This window comes from Periplaneta americana, chromosome 12, assembly GCF_040183065.1.
Source record: "Periplaneta americana isolate PAMFEO1 chromosome 12, P.americana_PAMFEO1_priV1, whole genome shotgun sequence".
In the NCBI taxonomy this organism is placed as follows: Eukaryota; Metazoa; Arthropoda; class Insecta; order Blattodea; family Blattidae; genus Periplaneta; species Periplaneta americana.
In genome coordinates this window covers 51,926,698-51,935,148 of record NC_091128.1, presented here as the reverse complement: position 1 = coordinate 51,935,148, position 8,451 = coordinate 51,926,698, and the positions used below count along the sequence as shown (strand labels likewise).

The 8,451-nt window shown below is 35.1% G+C and overlaps 1 protein-coding gene across 2 annotated transcripts in view; it reads left to right on the top strand.

Annotated features, from left to right (window-relative positions):
• The first annotated feature begins 423 nt into the window (after window positions 1-423).
• The window catches only part of LOC138710424 (uncharacterized), a 314,477-nt gene continuing 306,449 nt past the window's right edge, over window positions 424-8,451 (top strand). The window contains exon 1 of one of the 2 annotated variants that reach the window (XM_069841311.1): window positions 424-497. The gene's annotated coding sequence lies outside the window, so the exon portion shown is untranslated. The remainder of the gene's footprint in view (window positions 498-8,451) is intronic. The other variant, XM_069841314.1, reaches the window with a different exon arrangement.

Below are 8,451 nucleotides of genomic sequence, written 5' to 3'. Positions count from 1 at the left end.
AAAGACCTTTAGGAAGGCCGAGACGTAGATGGGAAGATAATATTAAAATGGATTTGAGGGAGGTGGGATATGATGATAGAGAATGGATTAACCTTGCTCAGGATAGGGACCAATGGCGGGCTTATGTGAGGGCGGCAATGAACCTCCTGGTTCCTTAAAAGCCAGTAAGTAAGTACTATTCATGAACGTTATAGAAATGAAGATGGGAAGGACAATCGATCCCAATCGTTGACAAAGATAAATGTAGCGGTCATTAAAATAAGAAAAAAAAATTAATAGGGTTCAGAATATATTAAGAATAATAGAGGGATGTAGTTCAGGAAGATGTATTAGCGAAGTAGATGTGGGACATGGAAGTAGGCCTAATGAGCGTTATCGAATACTGCTGGGGTTGAGAAGTCTTCGCAGCGCATGACTCAGTCGCTGGCCGAGCTCCGAGCTGGTCGGACGTCATGCAGCAGCGGGGCTTCTCACCATGTCGCACATAGCAGAGCCAGGTTAGTTGGCAGCACTGCAGCCGGTCAATACACACGCCATCAATGAACCGGGCCGCCCCGCTCTCTCGCTGGTGTGCAGCAACAGGGCTGCGTGTCGATTAGACATCCGCGCCAGCGAGAGAGCGAGAGCTTCATTCTGAGCCAATTCGCAATATTGGGTTATGGTTGTGAATACGACCCCGTCCTCCAGTGTTTATGACCCTAACAGAGCTGTCTCCAATGGGAATAACCTTGCGTATTGGCATGTAGGATTAGGATATTCGTTGCATGTTGCTTCTCAAATTTCAGACAGATTTTGGTTTCGTGTACGTTTACATTAGGAAAGTTGCATAGAAGGTGGAACGAAACAGTAAATATGGCCTGAGTTTATCCACACATGTTGTGTAAGTGTTTCAATGATTGTTGTAATCTTCCGATTCAATTGTTAGTATAATGGATTAGTCTGTCGTTGCGAAATTCCATATATTCTACATTTCTTTTTCTTTTCTTTTCTGTTTCTTTTTTAAATATTTGTTTTCGTTTTCTTTGTTTATTACTTTCTTGTAATCGTCCATTCTTTTTTTCTTTATCGATTTATTGATTAATTCTTTCACTTTCATTTTCCAAATAGTAATATTTATAGTTCTCTCGTTCTTCATCATCACCGTCCTTGCAGATATTAGGCCTAGTGGCCTGTTACGGTCTCCGTCCAACTTTTCCGGGGGCGTCCCAAAGATCGTCTTCCATGTGGTATATAGCGGAGAATAAAATTTCTCTTGGGAGTCTGGAACGGTCCATTCTATTGACATGGTTAAGCCATTTTTGTCTATAGTGGTTGAGATGTTCATAAATAGGTGTAATTTTCAATTCTTTTGTAATTAGTTCACTCCTTTTGTGGTCAAGCAAGCTGTAGCCGGCAGTCCTCCTTAGAAATCTCATTTCCGCAGTTGTTAGGCGTTGAACATTTGAGTTTCGGACAGTCCAGCCCTCACTACCATACATGAGGACAGGTCTTGCTAGAACTTCATATGCTTTTAACATGGTATGTTTTTGGGTTTTCGTGGTTTGAAAACCTGGTTGATGGTTCTTAAGTCTCCAGTAAAATGTTGAATATTTTCAGATATATCAGTAACAGGTAAATATGTCATTATAACCTAAATATTTAAATGAGTTTACCTGTTCTAACGTGTGGGTTCCAATGCAAATTTTACTCCTAACTGGCTGTTTACCTTGGAACGCCATAATTTTTGTTTTGTTTGGGGAAATTTTCGTATTGAAATTTTGTGCTATTATATTCAGGTGATGTATTGAGTATTGCAGCTCGTCTTCATTTGCAGCAAAAAGAACCTGATCGTCTGCGTTCTTCTTTATTATTATTCCCATCTTCGTCGTTGTTTCTCACTATTATGGCAAATTGCGATTGGAAATCTTCAAGAAATGTAAACGACATTTAAGCCTAGTTTGCAAACGTTTTGAGTCTATAAAATTCAAAGAGCAGTAATGTCAGACACAACACCACACGCTATAGATCTTGAGATGCTGCAGCTGTTGTATTGATTTAGTTCAGGTTCACGTGCGGCCCGAACAACGAAACGCTCAGAATCACCTCAGCTGACCGACTAGACTCGATGTATAATGAAGGGCAACGCATTTTGTGTAAGAAATATGTCTGAATATACCTAAACATCACGAAACGCAGATAACAAATGTCTGACACCATAGTGTATCTGATCTCCTTGACATGGATTGGATTTTTTAAAATAGTGCAGTAAAAATTAATCTGGATAGCGAAATAAATTCACAGACTGAATAATTTTTTGCATTATCTGCGAGCTTGTACACTTCGACCAGATGTTGCGCTTTGCAGCGTTTATGTTTTTCTATTTCCTGAAATGAAATGGTAGGCTACTTATTATTGCCTTGTAATGACAAAAATTATCATTTTCATTACGCAACATATATTCGTTTAATAACTGTCACCACACTTCTTGATATTAGTATTAGCTCTTGAAATTAAACTTACAGAATTGAAATTTGGAAAATGTCGACGCCATTCTGCGCAGTACATTGTCGTCAGATCTGTCATTCCTAGGAATGCCTGTCTGCTTGTGTGTAAATCATGATTTTGCGTGACTTGGACGTGGATGGAACATAAAGATAAGCTTATAAAAAAAAAGCTATATGAATCTTCTACATAGATTCAAAACCCCCTAAAGACCATTTTGTTCAGAACTGAGTTATGCTCACATACTGCTTGCTAAGAATGAATTGTAATCATTTATATAGTTTGAATTCAAAAAGCCACTAAATTTAAAGCAAAACGTTTGTTAAAAGTCACTGTTAGGTTGAAAATTCCCTCTGTTTGCCGCCAGTTAGTGTCAAAATACTTTATTTTGTGAAAGTGGATATAGGAGATTTTAAATGTACAGGATTTATATATTCTGTAGCTGCAATAAATTATTTCCTATATTTCCGTGCAGTCATTATTACTATAATATATTTTGGCTGAAAAAAGTGATAGATTATTTTTTGTTAAGCAAGTAAGAAACATATAGGCGTATGTTAGTTTGTTTTATAGCAGTGCTATTAATGTTTTTATTTTATTTTTGTTTTAAATATACCCAGATGGAAGCAGAGATTGATGGGGAATAACATGCAATATTTAATAACTTACATATGAAGACGTAGTAATCGTCTGGATCAAATCCAATCCAATCCATTCCAATCTTCAACAGAGGAAATTCTCTTCAAAATATGTGACTGATTCTCAGTCAATAAATTAGTATTAAATTGTAACAAAACTAACATAATTCAATTTAAATCCTGTCCAAATTCAACGTCGCAAATTTCTAGCGCAATAATTAACAATAGATCCCTATTAGAAACAAAAACAACCAAATTTCTTGGCTTAAAAATCGATGTGTTAAATTGGAAAAATCATATTAAAGAAATTACCCCAAACAAAATTCAGCTTGTTTTGCTATTAGATCTATGCAAAAGATAGTGAATATCAATACCTTAAAAACAATATACTTTGCATACTTCCACTCGGTAATGAGTTTTGGAATAATATTCTGGGGAAATTCCACAGATAGTAACAATATATTTCTATTACAAAAAAGAGTAATTAGAATAATAGTAGGTGCCAAATCTAGGGAGTTGTGTAGGACTATTTTCAAAAAACTACAAATAATGCCCATGGCTTGTCAGTATATCTTTTCATTAATAGTCTTCCTCGTATGTAATCGTGAAAACTTTGTAACTAATTCAACAGTTCATAGCATAAATACACGTCAAAAAAATGACTTTCATACTCCATCGGCAAGTCTATCGTGCTATCAAAAAGGAGTGCGTTATATGGCAGTAAAAATTTTTAATAGCCTCCCTATCGATATAAAAAATGAAACTCAAAACATAAAATTATTTAGGGCCAAATTAAAGAAGTACCTAATTTCTCACGCCTTCTATTCTGTAGGTGAATTCATGACATTCAATAACACTTCATGAAATTGATACTAAAACTATGTGTTGTACTAGTAGACTATATTGTAAATCTCGTCTGTATATATTTCATCTAGACTGTGGCTATAAATTAAGATTTTATAATAGTATTAAATTTTTTGACTTGTTTCATATTCTAGCTGTAAGCATGTATGAATACCATGGAATGTTAATAAATACAATACAATACAATACAAATGTACTCGGGTTCGATCCCGACTGAAGGCAATGGATGTTTAGGCTGAAGAAACTCCGAAATGCAGTTTTCACAGGATTACCAAGCAAAGCCGTTTGTCCCATGCAATAGATTATATTGGACGTAAAATACCTGTCTATGCATTAACAAGTATGGATAAATGCAAAGTTCTATGAGTGCTAAAGGTTATTATCCTGAAAGTGGGCGATAGGTTTGTTAAATTCTGTCCTGTTAAGCCAGAGAATCTGATATCCGAAAGAATAACAAGGTCCCTATGTAGCTTACCTAAGGTAGACGTTACATTTTAAAATACCGGTCCCATACTCTATTGAAATGCTTGCTTACTGCAATAAAATAGGATATTACTAGTGCTGTTGATCGATCAAAATATTTAATCGATTAACTATTTGAATTTAATCGATTAATCGAGTTTTGATAGAGTTAAAGATATTTTAATATACTGTAATACACAACTATTGTTAAATTTAACTTGTGTTCGGTGATAAGCATAAGTATTAAATATTGTATATCTGTATATATTGTATCATTATATTACAAAACAACTATTTTAATTACTAACATATTTATTATGAGGCTTATAATTTATTGTGTCAATTTCTCCGGGAATTTGTGAGACACATATAAATAACAAAAAGTATGAAGACTCACCTAGTTAATACTGCCTCATCCATGATTTTAAACATGTGAGTGCATTCACATGCTCCGAATTAAGTGCCGTTCTACGTTTAGTAACAATGTTTCCTGCATCACTAAAAACAAAGAAACTTTTCTTCTGTCAAGCACTTCTCCACGATCGTTCAAATGAAATATCCACCGAGTTTACCTCTCAAATTCTCATATGACATAATGGAGTTTACACTTTTCACAGACCACAAAAAACTGATTTTTCTTTCCTTATCAAATTAAATACACAACCTTCATATACAAACTTAGTACAGAAACTGCAACTGCAGTCAAAACAGAAGACTGGCCTACCAGAATTTAGAAAGAGAAGAAGGTAGTTAGGCTCTCATTTGCACACAGTAGACGTGGCTGTTTTATAAGGATGAGGGAGACGAATCCCAGAAAAGTGTGTATTTCATATGCTAGGAAGATGAGCTGACAACAAGGTGGAAGTTTTCTTGGAAAACCATAAAACTTAATAAGGGTTTCGCATTTTGTTTCAACTTTCAATAGAGGTAGACTAGGTCACTGTCCTCATATCTCCATCTCTTTCTGCAGTGTTTGTGGAAAGATTTTTCCTACGCTATGGTTTACAGTTTAAAAATAACAGTACTATTGTGCTTTTAAGTAAGCAATTTCCAAGAAAGAAATATTGTAGGAATTTTTAGTATGAGTTTGTATTAACAAAATAATAATTAATATCAACTACAACTGATTAATTTTAATCGACTCAATTATTCGATTAAATGTTTTCGATTGATTAATCTTACAACAGAAATTGATCGATTAATCGATTAAATCCCACAGCACTAGACATTACAATGTAGACTTACGAAATTAAAGTTGTAGGCCTATAAGAATTCCAAAACTAATGCAGTACACATTATTCCTTTACAGAAACTCTTCCTTCATTTCATTTAGATATAGACCTATGCACATTGTAATAAAAATATAATAAAGAATCAGTTCAATAAACATGCGAAACGTAGGGTAAACCTACCCAATTTCGTGATATTAAAGAATTGTTTAATGAAAAATATCACACGTCTTTAACATGATTACTGTTTTACTTCTTATATAGCCTGCATACTATTTGGCCATTCTATTCTAAACTCTGATTACCAAAATAATGAAAGTAATGAAGACATAATTAAGCCAAACTGAAAATATGTTACAAGTACCTTATTTCGTGATAGTCAATATTCCATCGAAAATATTTATTCTCTGTCACTGCCACACACTCTTCTTGCACACTCATCTGAAACATTTATTAACTGGCACTGCCACTTTTTTCTTCACTTGCACACTCATTGCATATAAATATTCAACGGATGGATTCCTCCGATCTACAGATTGGCAATTTTCATGGTACCAGTGAAGACAAGGACAGCACTGCCGTATTTCTCTTTACAAGTACTACTAAACCATTCTTCGTGTTTTCTTTTTCGCTGTTATACTTCTTTTTGTTTATATTTTAGGACACTTGTGCTTGTTCTATTCCTGAAGATACATTGTCGTCGTTATTTGCATCCACAGTACATCCATGTTTCTCAGGAAGATACAATTAGGATTTTGTATTGTTTCTTTTTCTTGTCTTGACTTTTTGTCCCTTTGCGGTGCAGGGAAGTTTGGAAGTTTCAATATCTCAGAAGATACCAACTGACCCCCATCACTATTTGAAGACTGTCCTTGCGATTCATTCAGATTCTGTTGCAGCGTCGTGTCTCTGAAGTCTCTCCACTATTTCAACCGGCGTATTTTATTTTAATCACTGAAAAGAAAACTCTTGTTTCTGTGAAATTGCATTCCTTTCCGGCTTACAGTCAAAACGAATTCACACTCTAGCATATCCAAGATGAATTTCACAAGCATGAGATCGGAGGCAAAGCATAAAGCAAAAGAACTTCCTATTTTCCCAATAGGCACTGTTTGAGGTTCATTTCCACTACGTTTCAAATGGCCTCCGGGAATCCAAAATTCATTGATAGCTTTGTGCCTAGGCCACTTTTCTACTAACACCTTCCGAAGAGCTCCTTTCAGGCTCTGAGTGTTGTAATTTTGTTTTCTTTCGGCAGTAGACCCATCAACTACTGCATTTTTACTCCTAAATTCAGATGATTTGTTTTTATTTGGAGTCATTTTACTTACTTACTTACTGGCTTTCAAGGAACCAGGAGGTTCAGTGCCCCCTCACATAAGCCCGCCATTGGTCTCTGTCCTGTGCAAGATTAATCCAGTCTCTATCATCATATTCCACTTCCCTCAAATTCATTTTTATATAAGCCTCCCATCTACGTCTCAGCCTCCCCAAAGGTCTTTTTCCTCTAGTCTCCCAACTAACACAAAATTAATTTCTGGATTCGCCCATACGTGCTACATGCCCTTTCTATCTCAAACGTCTGGATTTAATGTTCTTAATTATGTCAGGTGAAGAATACAATGCGTGCAGTTCTGCGTTGTGTAACTTTCTCCATTCTCCTGTAACTTCATCACTCTTAGCCCCAAATATTTTCCTAAGCACCTTATTCTCAAACACCTTTAACCTATGTTCCTCTCTCAAAGTGACAGTCCAAGTTTCACAACCATACAGAACAACCTGTAATATAACTGTTTTATAAATTCTAACTTTCAGCTTTTTCGAGAGCAGATTGGATGATAAAAAGCTTCTCAACCGAATGATAACAGGCATTTCCCATATTTATTCTGCGTTTAATTTCCTCCCGAGTATCATTTATATTTGTTGCTGTTGCTCCAATGGACTTGAAGTTTTCCATCTTTTCAAAGGATAAATTTCCAATTTTCATATTTCCATTTCGTATTATGTTCTGATCACGAGACATAATCATATACTTTGTTGTCTTTTTTTGGGATTTATTTCCAAACCTATCTCCTTATTTGCTTGAAGTAAAATTCCCGCGTTCTTATGTTGTGGTTTCGTAACAAGCTGTTTTTTTACGGTGATGAATTGGAGCCACTTTATCTGAAGAAATTTAAGCGGTGAGATCAATAACCATTCAAGTCGATTTACACAAGTTTTGAGAAAAATGCAAAAAAACTTTTTTTATGTCTTATCTAATTATTATTTTTTGCACGTAATAGTTCTGGTTGTTTTCGAGATCAAGACAAAGTAGTATACCAACTTTTAAAGTCGTAACACTTGCGGAAATATCCAAAATTTAATTTCAAATATGCAAAAAATGAATGGCGAGAAGTGGACTTGAATGGTTATTGATCTCATCGCTTCAGTTCATATAATCGTAAGAAATTCACTCATTTTCGTAAGTTTCCTGGTCTTCACTGCACTTAAGAAACTGATATCAAATATGATGGATTTATAAATACTTCGTATATTAAGATTAGTTTGTAACTAGAAACAATATATAATATTTAGTAGTAATAAGGTGATGACCTTTGAGAAAACTCTAGCAGCACAGCCTCATCACAGCACTTTCTACACATACGTAAATGGGTGGTGACACAAAACGAGGTGAATCAAATATTTGAACTTTTCACAGCGTATGTGGAGCACACTTGATAAAGTTCCAGTTGGTATCCTTTACTCCATAATAGATCTAATTTCATATATCACGGAAT